The sequence below is a fragment of the Mustela lutreola genome, chromosome 1, assembly GCF_030435805.1.
Source record: "Mustela lutreola isolate mMusLut2 chromosome 1, mMusLut2.pri, whole genome shotgun sequence".
In the NCBI taxonomy this organism is placed as follows: domain Eukaryota; kingdom Metazoa; phylum Chordata; class Mammalia; order Carnivora; family Mustelidae; genus Mustela; species Mustela lutreola.
Window position 1 is genome coordinate 70,798,359 of NC_081290.1, and position 19,111 is coordinate 70,817,469.

The 19,111-nt window shown below is 38.4% G+C and overlaps 1 long non-coding RNA gene across 1 annotated transcript in view; it reads right to left on the reverse strand.

Moving 5' to 3' along the window:
• The window catches only part of LOC131827519 (uncharacterized), a 49,977-nt gene that overhangs the window by 22,871 nt on the left and 7,995 nt on the right, over positions 1–19,111 (reverse strand). Inside the window, exon 2 of the long non-coding RNA XR_009352040.1 lies at positions 3,622–3,935. This is a non-coding gene — a long non-coding RNA (uncharacterized LOC131827519). The remainder of the gene's footprint in view (positions 1–3,621; positions 3,936–19,111) is intronic.

The following is a 19,111-nucleotide window of genomic DNA, read 5'->3' on the forward strand; positions in this document are numbered from 1 at the left end:
AAAGTATCACAGAGTACCTCTACTCACATTTTACTGGCTAACGTAGTCACAAGATCACACCAAATCTTGAGAGTACATAGAAATACATTCCTTTCCCCACATCCTATGCACCAAACTCATGTGCCTAGAAAGAGTACAACCAGAAACACTAGGGAACAACCCAAATATGTTCCACAATATGGAAATCAAATTTCCCTACTAGATATCAAGATATACAATCCCCAGCCTATATACTCTGTCCTAATCTGTTCTTAAACAATAAATATATCTGGAATTAGGGGATATAAATCATCATGGAAATATGAATGGATGAGATAGGTAAACGAATAATGGTGGGGTGAATATTTACATAAAAGATAGTTAGGATTATTTCCTATCTACTATAAAGGCAGAAAAGAAGAAAGAAATTGAGAGATACTTATTTTCAATGAATTTTGATGGGTAAATTATCCTCTTTTATTAGAGTGAACTAAGAAATAATTGAGTTGAAAAGTGTATAGAAATAAAAATGAAAAGCAATGTTCATGCTTCTATTCCTAAATCCAAAATTATTATGATTTTGATAAAATATATAACTCAATTTTAGACATTTATTAAGACAGATGTTTTATTCAACAATAAGATTACTTGTAAGAAAAATGTGAAATATATAATTTTACCACTAAGGCTAGCTGGATGACAAAGATATTTTAGAGCATAATTAAAAACAATAAGCTTTGCATATTCCTCTGTATCATCCAGTACCCTATAATTGATTATTTTATTATTCAGTGAGTAGTCTTAGAGGAATTAAAAATTATGTTACATCATCAGGAGCTTTAACAGAAGAAAACACTGGCACTATGTGTGTGAAATAAAAATATGGTATGAAAACAAAGGGTAAGAAACCCAGAATAAAAAATTTTCACTATGTACAGGGAGCCTGGGTGGCTCAGTTGGTTAACCGTCTGCCTTCGACTCAGGTCATGATCCCAGGGTCCTGGGATCGAGTCCCACGTCAGCAACCTGCTCAGTGGGGAGCCTGTTTCTCCTTTCCTGTCTGTTCCTTCCCCCCAACTTCTGCTCTTGCTCTCTCTCAAATAAATAAATAAATACATCTTTTAAAAAATTTTTTTTACTACGTACTAAGACAAAAGTACTTCCGAGAATTTGAAAAATTTTAATTACAGCTTATGTAAACACCACTGTTAAAGAAATCTACAACTTCCATAAACATGGACAGAGCAGAACCTAAAAATAAAAAAGTCCAGTGGGATCAAAATGGAATAATTTGTTTGAATCTATTATTAATGAAAATTAGAGAAAGAATGAATAAATAGAGATGAAAAGCTTAAAACACAAGAACTACAAACTGTGCCTATAAATTGATTCTTATTTTAGTAGATAAACAGTTATTCTCTATAATGAGTGTTATCCGTTTGCAGTGGTCACACTGTGAGGCAGGGTCCTCGTTCCAGAAACCACACTCTCTCAGCCCCACTTTGGATTTCCTCTGCTAAAAATGCCAAGAGCAGTGAAAGCAGTGGTATTCCTGGACCTGCAAATTCTGCCTTTTCCTCAGTCCTGACTTCCAATCAAAAAAGGCATTAATAAGCTGGAGCTCAAAGAGAGGGTGGATGAGCAGGACAACAAAGGATTAAGAGAAACATTTTTAGGAAAAATGAGTAAAGTTCCTGGGGATATTTAACCTAGAGGGGGAAAAAAGCCAAAGGAATAACATGATGGCTCTCTTAAAATATTTCAAGAGCTGTATTCTATAAAAAGGATTTGATATAGCCTCTGCAGTTAGGAAGGATAGATTGTGATGGGAACATGGAAAAATACAAGAAATATTCATAACAGTTTAACTAACCGGAAAAATTATCTGATAGTAAAATCTTTTTTATAGAAAACATTTTAAAAATTGGATGCTTTTCTTTTGGAGATGCTGTAAAGAGAACATTTATATTGAATGGAAAGTTATATGAGAAAAATCCCAGCATCCATTCTAATGCTCTGATTTTTACAATCTATACATTTAGAGCTTTGACACATTTCTTAGATGTAAATTTGATTTGGGAGAAAAAAAAAATCACTGAGAGCCAAATTGGGTGATTTAAGTGGATATCAAACTGAGTTATAACAACAATTTTAGTATGTGTGGGTATGGAGGGGTTGTATGTTTAACTCAAGCAAGACCTTAAATTAATGAACAAATTTTAATATACTGCTTTAAACTGGCTCTGAATAGAATGCCAAAGGTGTTTTTTATGTTGTTTCATTAGTTTTCTTTATTTGTATGTGGTTTTGTAAATGTGCAATTTGTCTTTCACCATAGTGTTATTATCTTTTATTTAAACATTTGAAAAATCAAGGAAAAGATGTAAAAATTTACATTCCTATCACTCTTTTTCCAATCTTTTCCTTTTGAATGTACTTTTTGCATATATTCAGTTATTGATGGTAATGATGCTCTATTAAGTTATAGCAAACACTGAATTAACAAATACCAAACCACAGTCCTCAGGGAAATACAGGAACCTAAGTTCCTGTGAGCCTCTGGTCACCACATTTTCACCAGCCAAACATACATAACCTTGTTTTATGTGTGTTTCTGGTTAAAGATACTTTAGTTAATATATATTGTTGATTCATTAATATTGGACTCATAGACAAAAGCACTAGAACTCATGCATGAACTAAGTTTATCTAACACACATATTTTCTCCCTAAGGCACAACACAGCTTTCTTGTGCTGATGAATACTGGGCAGCACTTTCCCAACACACTCAGTACTTTCAAGTACTTTTACTTGAAACAGTAAAAGTACCAGCAAAAAGCACCCAAATGTGGAAACCATGTCACTAAACAGACCCTTGAAAGAGCACGTGATGAGATCAGGAGCACTGAACCAAGATGGCAGAGCACATCTCCCTCCAGCTCAGCTGGGAATGTGTGCATTAGGGGACTCCAGGGGTTCTCCACTCTAAACATGACCATGGAGGACCACAAAAGATCTGCAGGTATTCACGGAGGTATTACAAAGAAATTTTTGTAGGTCAGCAGCTTTGTAAATATGGAATCCCCCAGTAATGAGGGTTGACTTCATTTTGCATATCCTGTCTCTTTCCATGTTGTTATACAGTCTGCATAAGAATGACTTTTAGTGACTCCCTACAAGCTATCAAGTAGATATGGCAAGATTTGTGTATCCATTTTATTTAAGGATTTTACTTATTTATTTATTTGACAGAGAGAGAGAGATAGAGGTCACAAGTAGGCAGAGCAGCAGGCAGAGGGTTAGGGAGGGAAGCAGGCTCCCTGTTGAGCAGACAGCCCAATGCAGGGCTCGATCCCAGGACCATGAGATCATAATCTGAGCCAAAGCCAGAGGCTTAGCGAACTGAGCAACCCAGGCGCGCCTATTTATCCATTTTTAAACTGTTGTACCATTTGCTCTGCATCAGTTAGTATCCCAGTGTTGCAAATGATAGACCACTTTTAGCCAACGGGTTCGCAGAAATGAAATCTCTTAATTTACATACCCTGGAAAGTCCAGTGTTACCGCTGTTTGTCGTCAAACATGGTGAATTTGATTCAAAGGACATCCCTGGGATTGAGTTTCCATTATTTGCTTCTTACCTCCTGTGAGTGGCTTCTGTCATGGGCTTCACATGGTAGATAATGGTGGCAGCTCCATACCATATGTTTTCTCAGCATTATATCCAGCATGGAAGAGAGATGATCCTTCCCAGGAATTCTACTGAAAGTCTTGCTAAATGGCTTTGGTTTGAATGGGTCATGTTCTCCTCCCTGAAGGAATCGTGGTGGCCAGGGCAATTGGATGGCCTCATTATCTAAGTCTGGATCACGTGTATCACCTCCAGAGCTGATGTGGGGTCACCATCAAAAGTCCACAAAGATTCAGAAGCACCAGGTACACAGAGGGTGAATGTCTGCTGGAAGTAAATGACTCTTCATTTACCCACTCAAAAAGATTTTCCCCATGCTTAAATATAACAATACTATATTCATCTTTCTGGAAATAACTCAAACACATTTCTAAGTAATAGAATCACAACTGCAAATAGGATTATAGAATATTGATTTTGAAAGAGCCTTGGGCTTTATCTAATTCACCTGCCAATCCAGTGAGGAACAATTCTCAGCTAAAGATCATTCTGATCATTCTGATTTGTCTAAACATCTCCAAAGACAGTTAAGATTTGACACCTATAAATTCCATCCACCTTTAGACTCTAGTTCTGCCCAGTTCCACGAGATACCCCAGCATATTTAAATTCTGTTCCCATTATGTCCTTTAGGCTTCTTCTTTCTGGGTGAGTTTACGACTGTGCCAATCCTTCCTCAAATGGCATCTCGGGCTCCCTCATCATCCTTGTAATAGCTTCTATTTCACCCGTATTCTTTGTAAAATAGTGAGTCGCAAATATTTTGGTGACTAAAGTGAACAGTCAAGCTGATCAGAACATTTTATATATATGGGGCACCTGGGGTGTTCAGTCGGATAAGCGGCCCACTCTTGATTTCAGCTCAGGTCATGATCTCAGGGTCCTGGGATGGAGCCCTGAGAAAGCCCAGGGCTCTGTGCTCAGCAGGGAGTCTGCTTCTCCTTCTCCCTTTGCCCCTTCTCATGCTTGAGTTCTCTGCTTCTCTTCCCTCCTCTCTCTCTAAAATAAATAAATAAATCTTTAATAAGAGAACATTTTTTATATATATGCTCCCCAATTCAGTGACAAACTCAGTGAAGCTCTTTCTGTTCTCTAACTGGACCCCAGATTCCTACATAGAAGGCCCCTTTTCTGTTAGAATACCCTCACCACCATCTCTACACGCATAAACCCTACCCATCCTTCAAGGTCTCTCATATTTACCACCCCTCTCCAGCAAGTCCTTCCTAACTAAAGAAAACTGAATCTCTCCCTTCTTTTAAATATCCATCTGGTTTGTTGTTCTGCTGTTGTTTTATTATTAGTTTGTTTATCCCTCTTTTAGGGAATATAACCCATATCATACATTGTCTTCAATAACTATCTTACCCCTACACCAGACTATGAAATTCTCTAGAGAAGATCAGTGTATATTGGTCACTGCTCAGCGGGGAGTCTGTTTCTCCCTCTGCCTTTGCTGCTCCCTCTGCTTGTGCTCTCTCTCTGTCAAATAGATAATATCTTTTTTTTAATTTAAAGATTTTTATTTATTTATTTGACAGACAGATCACAAGTAGTCAGAGAGGCAGGCAGAGAGAGAAAGGAGGAAGCAGGCTCCCCACTGAGCAGAGAACCCAATGCGGGGCTCGATCCCAGGACCCTGAGACCCTGACCTGAGCCAAAGGCAGAGGCTCTAACCCACCCAGCCACTCAGGCACCCCTAAACAAATAATATCTTTAAAGAAATTGAATCATTATGTTGTATACCCAGAACTTATTTAATGTTGTATGTTAATTATACCTCAATAAAAAAGAATAGAATATTAATTTGTAAGAACTTACATTTAAAAAAATGAGAAGAATACCCTTTCATACAGAGTTTAATATATAAAATATTGTAGGGGTTTAAAGCATTTAGGTTTTGATATTTTCATTCTTTTGTCTCTACATATTTATACAAACCTTTAAAGTGCTTAATGAGAAGAGACAAAATAGAGACCTCATGTATAACATTGCATCCCACAAAAGCGTGTAGGGTTGCTCTCACTATATAGATGGAAAACTGCATCTTCAAAGAGAGGTCGTAACTTTCCAAGTTCATACAGCCAAAAGGAGACAAAATCAAATATTTAAGCCTGAACTAAGGTCCCTCTGATTACAAAACCCAGGCCATGTCCCCTCTGCCCCACACCTCTCATGGAGTCAGGACTCCAGCCATTCTCCTGGAAATTTGTACAAGTTAAGACACTAAAAAAAGGGAGTTTACGGCCCCTTTGTCTCTTTTTATGTATGTTTAATGCTTGAATAAATATTCATAGGCTGACGGAAATGTAGAAGGCTTATCAAATTCTAAATATCATCAGAAAATTACCCACTTTTTAAAAAAATTACGATGCATAAAACATGAAAACTCTGGTTAATCTAGTGTTTGCAATTTGTTGCTAAAAATCAAACATTATATATAATTTTAAAGACTGTTTTCCAGGAGGCATCATACAAAAAATTTAAATCTCACACTTTTTTGCAGTCTTAAAAGAATAACAGGGAAATGGGTTGATTGCTAAACTCTGAGAAATATCTCTCAATTTTGCTTACATAAACGTCTGAATATTTTAAAATAAGTATCCCAAAGAGACATTCAAATCAAACCTCACATCCTCCTACTCTTGAACTTGTCATTTGCCTTTTGTACATCTTCTGCGACAACACACAATTATTTTTCCAACAAGCAACATTTGGATGCTCATTTTCCTCCACTTCCTTCCTGATTTACCCAGGATGATAACAGTCATTAAAAACTCACTATGGTGCTCCATGCTTTGCAATCATTCCCATGTTCCATGGGGCTGCACCCACAGCCCTATAATTTACCTACGGCTCACAGCTCTGGTCAAGAGAGACACAGCACAACTGAGACTTAAGATCAGTTATTAATGCGAAAAATTCAGCCTCCGACACCAACAGTGTATCTTTAATTGGATGGTTATCATTTCCGGTCCCGCCATAATGTTATTCAGTATAAGAAGAATGGTTCTAGAATGAGCTTGGATGAAGCTTCTGTACCTACTGAGGTGGGTGCCAGATATATTTCAACGTGCCAGGAATGTGCACCGAGTCAGTTCTGTGGAAACCCATTCTTAGTGGGTTACCTTCTGAGCTCAGTGTGGTTCCATAATTTTTTAGTCATTTTGAATAATGAAGGCAGTCTCAATTTGGTTACAAAGATGTCATCCTCTCCATTTTGAAGTTACAATCAGGCTTTGGGAGTAGCAGAGCAAGACTACAAGCCTGGGAGCTCAGCAAACAACAGATCAACGGGGGGAAATGTTTATTACTCCTCTTCACACAGAGTTTACCAATGACAGCCTTGTAACATTCAGAGGATGAACAAGTTGAAAAGCACACCCCACTTTCTCCCCCAAATAGGTCTCCTCCTTCTCACTCCCTGCATTATTTCCTACTGTTGCTGTAATAAATAAATAAATAAATAAATAAATACATACCACGAACAGAGGCTTACAGCAAAACAAATGTGTTATCTTACAGTTCTAGAGGTCAAAAGTTGGAAGCTAAAATCTTACGGAGTTAAAATCAAAGTGTCAGCCAGGCTATGCTCTTTCTGAAGGCTCTAGGGATGAATCCAGGTTTTTCAGGCTCTTGGAGACTATCTGTTTTCTTTACCTCATGGCCATGAATCCCTCAAGCCTAAGTTGCTATTGCCCTATCCCCTCTGCCTCTCCTGACTCTGTTGTGCGTGACCTTTGTGAATACATTTGAGCCCACCTGGATAATCCAGGACACTCTCCCCATCTCAAGATCCTTAAGTTAATTATATCTGCAAAAAAACTTACCTTGATAATATAGTCACAAGTTCTGGGAGTTGGGGGGGGCATAATTCTGTCTATCCCCCCTCCCATTTCCCTCTTATTTATAAAGTCATCAGACCATTATGGACTGTGATACAGAAAGAACCTCAGGCAATTGGGATTCCTATGCCAATAATCAGAGCTCTCAAACTTGGCCTTGGAGAACTGGGTAAGTCACTAGGATAGCCAACCTTAGAGATATCCTTGATGACCCTTATCTCTTGTTATTTTTACTTTTGTGTGAAGGCTTCTCCTATACTGAATCAAGGAAGCTGTGTGACCACTGAATTAAAAAAAAAAAAAAAATCACTTCTCCTTTGCTCTCTTGGAATGTTAGCTTAGAGGAAATCCAGAAGACACTCAAGGAGTTCTATGAGAGGCCCACGTGGGAGGAAAGTGAGGTCTCTCACCAATAGTCACCACCAACTTGCTAGCCACATGAGTGAGACATCTTTACTATGGATCCCCCAGCCCAGGCAAGCTATCAGATGACTGCAACCCCAAATGATACCTGATTGCAAGCCCATGAGAAACATTCAGTTAAAAACATCCAAGTGAGGGCACATGGGTGGCTCAGTCAGTTAAGCGGCTGCCTTCGGCTCAGGTGATGATCCCAGGGTTCTGGGAACCAGTCCCACATTGGGCTCCTTGCTCAGCAGGGAAACTGCTTCTCTCTCTCTCCCTCTGCCTGCTGCTCTGCCTACTTATGCTCTCTCTCTGTCGAATAAATAAATAAAATCCTAAAAAAAAAAAAAATTCAAGTGAGCCAATCTGGAATCCCTGACCTACAGTAACTGAGAGATAGTAAATATTTATAGTTTTAAGCCACTAGTTTTGGGCAATTTGTTCTGCCACAAGAGATCATGAATACAATCACAATCTCCATAGTAATCCTCAGAATTAACGCCTAGGAATAGGAAAAATGCTCAGCCAGTACTTACTGTCATCCCGTCACAGTTAAGGATGTCATTAGAATTTCTTTAAAAGACTCACTTTTTTCAGAGCAGTTTTAGATTTACATCAAAATTGAAAGAAAGGCAGAGGTTTCCCATAGACACCTTGCCCCCCACACATACATAGTCTCCCCCATTGTCAACATCACTCACCAGATTGTTATGTTTGTTACCAAGGAGGACTCTTCACTGATCCATTATAACCACCCAAAGTCCATAGTTTACCCAAGGGTTCACCCTTGATGTCACACACTCAGTGGGTTTGGATAAATATAAAATTATCTATATCCATCATTATCATACAGATCATACAAAGTATTCCCACTGCCCTAAAAATCCTAGTCATTCCTCTCTGCACCCCTAGAAACCACTCATCTTTTTACTGTTTCCATAGTTTTGCCTTTTGCTGAATGTCATATAATTGGAGTCAAACAGTATGTAGCCTATTCGGATTAGCTTCCCTCACTTAGTCATATGCATTCAAGTTCTTCCATAAAGATTTTGTTCACGATAAGTTTTCATCCTGCTGTTCTGCCATTGCAGTCACAATAACCAAATTGAAGAGAGTAATCTGATGTATGTCAGTTGCTCACTTTTTGCTACACTCAGAGATAGAGCATTGACCCTTGGAGCCAGTGAAAGTGTCCCCTTGCCAGCACATAAAGGCAACTCAATTGAATTTCAGAGTCCTGGTGGGCTTACTTGCTGGAGGCACACAGGTCTCCACAGTCTGCAACACTAAGCGGCCACAACTTCCTACCATATTCATACTCTAAGTGGGGCCCCAGGAAATTGGCATTCTGTGGAATAGAGAAGATGGGGTGAAGAACCTCAGTGCCACAGCACGTTCCTTTATCTCTGCCGGATTTTAATCCCTGCTTATTCTAACAGATAGGTTCCTTTTTTTTTTTTAAGGTTTTTTTTTTTTTTTTTTTTGGACAGAGAGAGCGAGATCACAAGTAGGCAGAGAGGCAGGCAGAGGAGGGGGGGGAAGCAGGCTCCCCACTGAGCAGAGAACCCAGAACCCTGGGATCATGACCTGAGCCGAAGGCAGAGGTTTAACCCACTGAGCCACTCAGGCACCCAAGTAGGTCCCTTTCAATGAGCGTATATTGTAGAGATGAAAACCAACATAAATAAGGAAACTTATTGCTTTGAAGGCAGATATAGATGCTTGTATTAGAGGGTATATAATAGATAGATTTGAACTAATCTTAAAAGGCAAGAGTAGTTACCTATAAAAGACACACAAGAGCTAAGGAAAGCATTTCAAGAAGAGAAAACAGCTAGGTAAGAGGTCCCAGTGTGCAAGGGATGTAGCCTAGATAAAAGATTAATACAGCTCATATGGCTGGAACAGAAAAATCAAAAGAGCATCACCTGGGTGACTCAGTTAAGAATCCAACTCTTGATTTCAGCTCAGGTCATGATCTCAGGGTCCTGCCATGGAGCCCTGTTTGGGGCTCCATGCTCAGCTCAGACTGCTCAGGATTCTTTCTTCCTTCCTCTCTCTCCCTTTCCCTTCCTAAAATAAATAAATAAAACTTCAAAAGAGAGAGAGAGAGAGAAACATGGTTCAAGAGGAGATTGAAAAAGTATATGGGGTCAGACCATATCCTAGATTTGGGGTTTTGCCCTAAGAACAAAAATATAAAAGTGAGCTACATCAAAGTGATTTACATCAAAAGTGAAAGAAAGGCACAGTTTTCCCATATACACCCTGCACGCCCAGGAGAATATAGGTCATAAAGAAGGAAAGAGAAAGGTTTCATAAGGAAATTGAGTTAACACATCAGTGCTGCTAAGGACTCCACTCAGTAGTGCAGTAGCCAGCCCCAGTGACGCACCATGAGTTCTAGCAGGGTCAAGAAAGAGCATTCGGCTCCGCCTTATACTTTCTTGTCATACCTGCCGACATCACACAGTGAGGAAACCCGGCAGCCATGTGGGAAGACCACGTGTAGGTGTTCCCGCAACAGTGCCCCTGAGGTCCCAGCTACAGCCAGCACCAACCTCCAGACACATGGGGGAGTATATCTCTGGATGACCCTAGTCCTTGGCCTTGGAGCTACTCCAGTAGATGCTGAGTGGGACAGAGAAAAACTATATATATAAATCCCTGCCCAAATTGCAAGCCCATGAACAAAATGAATATTGACCTTGTTTTAAGCCACTACATTTTGAGTAGTTTGTCAAGCAGCAGTGAATAGTTCGATCAGGTATATATTCCATATGGCACAGCTGCGGGATGGAGGGGGCCATCTGACCAGCATCAGAGTACGTGGTGGAGAAAGGAACATTTATTCTGTTATGCCATTGATACTGAGGGGTCTGCCCATTGTGCAAGTTTGCATTAGCTACCTTGACTGGTACAGATGGGAATGAAAATCCTCAACAGGGCTTAGCCACGATGAAGTCATCAGTGAACTGAGGGAGAGTTACTTCAGTGGAGAGACGCTTCAGGAAGCCAGAGTTGAGAGGACTGAGTATGAGGACATCAAGGCAGATTTATAGACAACCATTTCCAGTAATTTGGTTATGAAGGACAGAGCAGGAGGGATAAGGAGGAGTTGGACAGGGATCAAGAATCTAGTGAAGTTTTCATTTATATTGGGAATGTGTAAATAGGGAAGAATTTGGCTCAGAAAAACCCAGCTGAGAGAGGGAAGTTGAAAGAAAGAGAGAAAAAAGTGGGGGCAAGGATTGGGGGTGGGGAACGGAGGAAATTGGATTTAAAGCAGGCAGACAAATTAGTCTTAGAAGAGTCATTTTTTCTGTTTCCCTAAGAAAAAGGAGGAGCCGAGAAGTACATATATTGGTGGATTTGTTCATTCCATACTAAAATCTAAGACTGCTTTTTTCTCTTTAAAGTTGATCAAGCTTATCTGCGGAGAGTGAGACAGAGCAAGGGTCCGAAGTTTGAGAAGTGGCAGCAATAAGGGGCGTGGTGGTGTAGGCTCAGGTACCTGTGATGGTGACCGTTCCTCCCCAGTGTGACTCTCAAAACCAGGGCCTCTCTCAACTCTCTGAATGGCTCATTCCCCACAGTGAGAGACCTTGCTCCTTCACTCACACTCCTCTCCCAGCCTCAAATCACCCACATCTGTCCTGTCAAAATACTTTATGGTCCACTCCCCCTCCCATCAACTTCAGTGTAGACATCTTTTTAATCCAGGCAGACAGCCTTTGCACAGCAATTGTCGCCTGAATTTCTGACAGCCAGGAAACACCTTGTGTTATTTATGACCCATCTATTTCTTCATTAGGTTATGGGGTCTTTAAAGAGCAGGTGTCATGCCTTTTTCTTGGTATCTCCCACAGCACCTGGTGTTTAGCGGGTGCACAACTGTCTACTTGATAATGTTGGTGAACTGTTTTTAACTCGAAGTTCTTAGCCACTTAGAATATTAAGATCTATTCCTCTCATAATTTGTGGAAATGTTACAATTATATTTTTATTCTTATCAGTGGTAACAAGGAGGTAGAAGAGACATCAATAACGAATTGCCTACAAAGACAATTCTGTTTTACTCATGAAAGAAGATGCAATTTCTTCTGTTTGTGAGGTCAAAGCCTGTGTGGTAAAGTAGATAAAAATGGGACTCTGAAAACAAAGTGTCCTAAAATGAATTCTCAGATCCAAAATTGCTGGCTATGTTTCTTCAAATACACCATCCTCCTTTTTTTTTTTTTTTTTTTTTTTTTTAAGTAGGCTCCACACACATCGTGGAACCCAGTGCAGACCTTGATCTCATGACCCTGAGATCAAGCCCCACACAGAGATCAAGAGTCAGATGTTAACCAAATGAGCCACCCATGCATCCCTCCATTTTCTAATCCATAAAAGGGAGAAATGACTACATATATTTCAGAGTTACTGTGAGAATAACAGAAACAAAGTGATACAAAACAAAACATGTATGGAGCACCTGGGTGGCTCAGCTGGTTAAGTGACTGCCTTCGGCTGCGGTCCTGTTCCTGGGGTCCTGGGATCAAGCCCTGCACCAGGCTTCCTGCTCAGCGGGAGGGTGCTTTTCCTTGTCCTGCTCCCCTACTTGTGCACTCTCTCTCTCTGTCAAATGAATAATTAAAATCTTTTAAAAAATACATAAAATAGCCAGCATTTTATAGGGGCTTAATGAATCATAGCTGTTAGTATTTGTTCAACAACTAATCTCAACATTAATTAAGAAACAGTATGACTCAAGTCAATGTACAGACTATTACTAAAAAAAAAAAAAGAAAAAGAAAAAAAAAAGGATTCTCATTTGGATATTTATATTTGCCTCAAGGATATAACAGTTGTGTAAGAAATGAGAAGTTAAGTTTCTTCCAAATGAGAAATTTGATTTCTTTAAAACATATTTATTTATTAAAAACCATACAAATGGTGAAATGATTGTGGCAAGAATTGTTCATTCTGTCAGATTTGTTTGTATTCGTGAAGTGATAAGCTAAACACTTGTTCCCCTTGCACTGTATATGTTTGCTTAATTCCAATTTATATTAGGGTTCTTGTTGAGGAAGCATTGCCCTGAGGCTTCCAGAAAAAAATTTGCTCAGGAGCACAGCTCTGCAAGTTTTAAGACAGCCTCTGAGATAACCCTGGGCTAGGTTTTCATTAAATTCACTCTCAACTCGATAGCCTCTGACCTGCACAGGTTGGTAATGACCATGAAGATAGCTGTCTGGGACACGGTGTTACTAAATGCACTCATATTTCAAAAGTAGACAAAATGAGGTGCAAATTTCCAACAAACTTGCAGTTAGCTAAAGTAATTTAGGGTAGAGGAAAGCAGTTTATCACAATCCTTCTAACCCTATCCACTTGGAATAACAAACTGAGTACTCTTAGAATTTGGCTCTTTAAAAAATAGTCACTTTGGCCAGAAACATGACCATTCTGGTAGTAATAAGCATCTCTAACACATCTAATAACATCTCTAATGGTGGTTTCTAAATATCATTTCTTCCTAGAGGGAGGTTTCGTAGATGCAAGGCAGGAAATGTGCTAGAGAAGCCTGGAACATTCTATCACTCCACATAGCAAGAAAGCTATCAGAGAAAATAAGAGTCATACCCAAACAACTTGGGGGCCAAACTGAAGTGGTCCCGCTTGCCAGAGATCGGTTACTTTGAGTTTCAGTAAGAGTAAGTAATGCATAGATTAAAACCTGTAAAATCTTTAAATCCAAAAGTTCACAATGATATATTTTTTAAAATTAATTTGTCAGTTTCAAAGGCTAACAGGGAATCAACTATTTGTTTTGGAAACTAGAAAATGAAGAGAAAGAATCAAGCATTTATTATGTATTTCTGACATGAACTGTACCACTGGTTAGCCTATTGTAAAGGAGGAAAATATCTCTTTATGAAACTATTCCAGCAAATTAAAAAAAGAATTGCAACATCTAATGAATTAAATCTAGGCCATGTGTATCAATCACTACTGACATGTCCAAAAGAAAGACTAGCAAAAATATGTTTCTTGGTGAGAGAACATAAAGCCACCTACAGTCTTGCCAAAGAGATCAAATATCGGTCTGATTAAGACTTCGGATCCAGCTGCCAATTTTAGGAAACATCAAAGACACAAAAATATACAGAGCCTCACCAAGAATTTGAAATCAGAAAAACCCAGATGGTCTGAAACTCTACGTGTCATTTGGCCTTATTTCTTCAACAGATAAGTTACCAACAAATAAAAGGAGTAGAAGAGGAGCCTAGAGATGAAAAGACACTTAAAAGATATGTCAACGTTAAAAAAAAAAAAATGGGCAAAGCAAAAATATAGTACGTAAGTATGCATGTTGGGATAATAAAATAACTTTCTAAAACATAAATGATTACCTACTTTGGGGGGTGGGAGCAAATTGTGATTAGGATGGAATACATGGAAGGGTTTTCTGGGGCAACTAGAAAAATTCTATTTTGTGACATGGTTGTTTGGTTTACAATAATCTATCAATCCACATATTTGATATGTGTGGTTTCCTGCATTTGTGTTGTATTTTCTTAAGGTTTTTTGTTTTTTTTTTTTACGGCCTTTTGAATGCATATGAATGCTAAAGAAGAAAACAGTCTCCTACCTTTGGTCTTTGTGCTAAGTGCTCTCAAGAAATACTAGTTTTCAGGTGCCTGGTTGCTTTAGTCAGTGGAGAGTGTGACTCTTGATCTCAGGGTTCTGAGTTCAAGCCCCACATTGGGTGTAGAAATTACTAAAAATAAAATCTTTAAAAAAAAAAAAAAAACGGAAAAGAAATACAAGTTTTCCCTCAGGATTTTGCAGACAATATATTGTTTGTTCCAATGAGAGACTGAGACCCAATCTGAGACCTTAGCTGAAGGTGAACTTTTTAAACTGTCAAGCAACAGTTAAAGATAATCCCTAGCAATGGCTTGGTGACCAAACATAATCAACCTGAGAGATGAGCATCTTTTATTCATTCATTCACTTATTTATTTATTTACCTATTTTAGAAGTTTTTAGAATGTCTAATTTGCTCTATACACTAGAGATGTAGAGGTAAAAACTCAGTGAATTTGAAGAGATGGACAACAAAATCATGAATTACAACACTGTAACTAATGCATATATATATATATAATGATGCTTATATATATGCATATATATAATAATGTTTATATATATATTATACATACATATATATGCATAAGGTTATATGCATATATATATGCATAAGGTTATATGGAAGCTTCAAAAAGTTGTAACTAATCCCAAATAAGGAATCGAGTGATGGAAGATACTTAGAGAAATTGTTGCTTGAGTTAAACTTTGAAAAATGAGTCCAATGTAGTCCAGTGGCTGAGGAAGGAAAAGAATTCTGGACAGAAGGAACTTCTGGAAGGAAACCAAGACATGAGAGATGGTAGCATATTTGAGAAACTGGACATAGGTCAATCTACCTGAAGACAGGGTGGTAGGGAGAGTAGGGGAATGAGAAAATGTAAGAATAAACAAGGTTTTACAAATAGAAAGAGAGACAAAATGGAACACCCAATAGTGAGTAGGAACTCTGTTTGATGGATAGAAGATGGATGGAAAATAAATGGATGGATGAAAATGCCATGTTAAGAAGTTTAAACTTCATCCTGAAGGTTACCTACAACTCTGAAAAGATTTTAAGCATAATGATATGAGCAGATTTGCATTTAAGAAAAATCACTTTGACAAACGCATGGAATGTTAAGTGGGGCTGAATAGTTGTGGAGAAGAACAAGAGTGCAAGTGAGGAGAAAAAAAAATCACAACCCGAACTAAGGCAAGGGCAGTGAGAATGAGGAGGAGGGAATAAATTTGAGACCAATGATAAAACCAAGAGAGGTGATATGGGGAAGGTAGATGAAAAGACAGGTTTATTTTCATGTTTCTGCCTTGAGGTGATATTAACATGACCTTGAAATTGTAGAAGGAGAGTGAGAAAAAATATTTAAAATAGATGCAGGATCCAATCAGATGACAATTAAATACTTTACAAGACAAAGAAAGAAACAATCCAATTTATTCAGAGAGGAAAATGAGCTGCAAATGTTGTGAGGGGGTTGCAAATTCATCACATGTGGGAACTACGTAATGTGTAAGTGGAGTCCAAGGAAGAAACATCAAGCCTGCCCCATCTGGAGGACATTCGCTTCACTCCTCGAAGGGTTGGACTGTCAGGTGGTGGCATAAAAAAACAAAAGTTCACCTGCACATTTGCAGTGTAAGAGCTCACTTCCAGCCCAGACTGTTTATTTGTATGCAACCTCAGCCGGCTGAGTAGTAAACCCTCAAAATCGCTTGGGGTGGTAACCTCAAAACTGTATGACATTACATAATTATATTCTCAACCCCAGGAAGAGTTGACTTAAGTATCAAAATTATGAAGTAAATAAAATCTACATGTAATATGAACATTTTGTGGTGAAGGGGAAAAATCTGTGCATATTAGATATTTTAGGTTTAAGGGAATTTTTCTTCTTTGATTAATTTTGTAATTCTAATAAAAAATGTGTAAATGGTAGTTGACTTAGATTTGGGGTTTTTACATTACAATTTTACTAGTTTCATAAGCAATACTGGAATGTTTCCAAGAATGTGGAATCTTAGTTCAGCTTATGTGTAAGTTTTATTTTCTAGACTTATAAGAGTTTAAGGTTTTATTTGTTAGTGAGTCAGATGAAGTATGTTTAAAAAAATTTAATATAGATATTTAAATGTAGTTTGGAATATCTAAAGAAATTTAAATAAATGGTTAAAATAAACATAAGTGGTTAAAATTGTCATATTAATAAATATAATAATAATTAAATGTGTAGACTAGATCAAAAATAAAATATTAAGAAGATTAGCCTCTGAGTAATCTTTTCTGGGCCCCCTAATCCATGAGGGCATCAAAAGACAATTACATTGACAGGTGATTGATGGTATTTATCACAGGGGCCATAGGAGAAAACAATTATGGTTTAAATAATGAGGTACCTATGGGATATGCAACAGAGGCTGTCCCTAGATACCTTGAGACCTGGATTATATTCCAAATGCTTATTCTTTTAAAAATATGCACTAAAGGGCACCATGGTGGCTTAGTCATTAAGCGTCTGCCTTCAGCTCAGGTCATGATCAGGGGTCCTGGGATCAAGTCTTGCTTTAGGATTCCCTGTTCAGCGGGGGAATCTACTTCTTCCTCTTCCGCTCCCCCTCTGCTCATGCACACGCTCTTGCTCTCTCTCTCCAACAAATAAATAAATAAAATCTTTAAACACACAAAAACATATGCACTGAATGCCTGTCATACCCCCACATGCCCTGGCATTATGGTAGTGAATGAAATAAACATTATCTGCATGTATTATTGGAGAAGAGAAATGGTGAACATGAGAAAGATAAATATTGTGAAGTATAATGGACAGAATTAAAATAGAGTGAAATGAAAGACAGTGATAGGGGTTACTTTAGATTAGATGGGCAGGAGATATTTATCTAAGGAGGTAAATTTACACTGAAATTCTAATTATCCAAAATGAATGAATCTTCCTATAATAAGAGAAAATGGTGCTCTATTCAGAGAGAAGGGCTAGGGCAAATGCCCTGTGGCAGAAAACAGCTTAGTGAATTTGAGGAAAATAAAATAAAAAGCTCTCTGACTGGTGTCTAGTGGGTAAGGAAAGGGCTAGAAGATAGGTCAGGAAATCGGCAAAGGTCTCATTTGCAGACAAGGTAAGCAGTTTGGATTTCATTTCATGTGTGGTAAGAAAATGTTAGAGAGTTTTGGGCAGAGGGGAAAGATCTATTTTCAATGTTAACAAACATTGCATCAAGAAAGGACGCTAACGGGGCAAGAGGGGAACAGCAAGGCCAGTTACGGGATTTGAAATAGTACCGCTGGGGGATGATGGTGACTTGGACAAGGTTGATTTAGGATCTGTTCTACAGGCAGAGGCAACAGAACTTGGTGATGGGCAGGGTGAGAGGGATGAAAAAGAAAAAGACAGGAATGAAGAACAACTCATAAGTATTTGGCCTAAGGATACTGGATGAATGTGGCGCTTTTGTGCTGACATGAGAAAGACACAGGGGACAGTGACTGAACAGGCGGGTCCAAAATTCAATGGTTGGGTGGCTGGAAATACAACTCTAGAATTCAGGAAGGTGTCAGGGTTGGACATATAAATTTGGGGATTTTGCTATATACCACATGCACATAAATACCACCACCTGGTTTTTTTTCTTTTTCTAAAAATGATCATTCAGAAGAGAAGGCATTCCTATATTGAATGTCTCACAGGATGGGGTATAATAACAGTTATATCTGACCTTATAAGTTATTATCAAAAGTCAGAGAAAGCCATGAGGAATGTGTAGAATTAATAGAAATATCCATAAGAGTTCGAGAATCCTGAGATGCATGTAAGAACAAAGGATTGTATCAAATTGAAAGATCTTTAAAGTTAAACAGAAAGGTACTTGCATTCCTTATGATCCCAAAGAGTGCTAAAATGGAAAATCCAGTCAAGTCATCCGGCCAAAAAGGGCATGCTAACATCCATGAGAACAAAAAAGAGTTGTGCAGCATATAAAACATGAATCAAAAGAACAAAGCTATGTATCTGCTTCGACTAAGAGAGTCATTGAGATAGCAGCTATAAATGAAGGTCAGTCTATCCCATTTAGTGACTGACAGCTGCATGGCTGGAATGCACATAAACTCAATTAATTAGGATGGTAACTGACTTCCTTAATGAGTATTTATAATTTCTTTAAGATTCATTTATTTATTTATTTATTTGAGAGGAAGAGAGCACAAGAAGAGGGTAGTGGCAGACAAAGAGGGAGAAGCAGTTTCCCCGCTGAGCAGGGAACCCATTACAGGGCTTGATCCCAGGACCCTAGGATTGTGACCTGAGCCAAAGGCAGATGCTTACTTAACCAACTGAGCCACCCAGGTGCCCCTATAATTTATTTTAAATTGTTGAATATAACCAGTGTAATATAAATTTATGTTAGGTCCAGTCTCTATCTAGGAGAGGCCTATATCAGGAATTTACATTTCAAATGAGGTTATCCATCATTTAATTGGAAAGTTCACATTCTTGGGGTGGCTAATAACTGTACTTCAACTTTGTTTAGCTCTTAGCAATA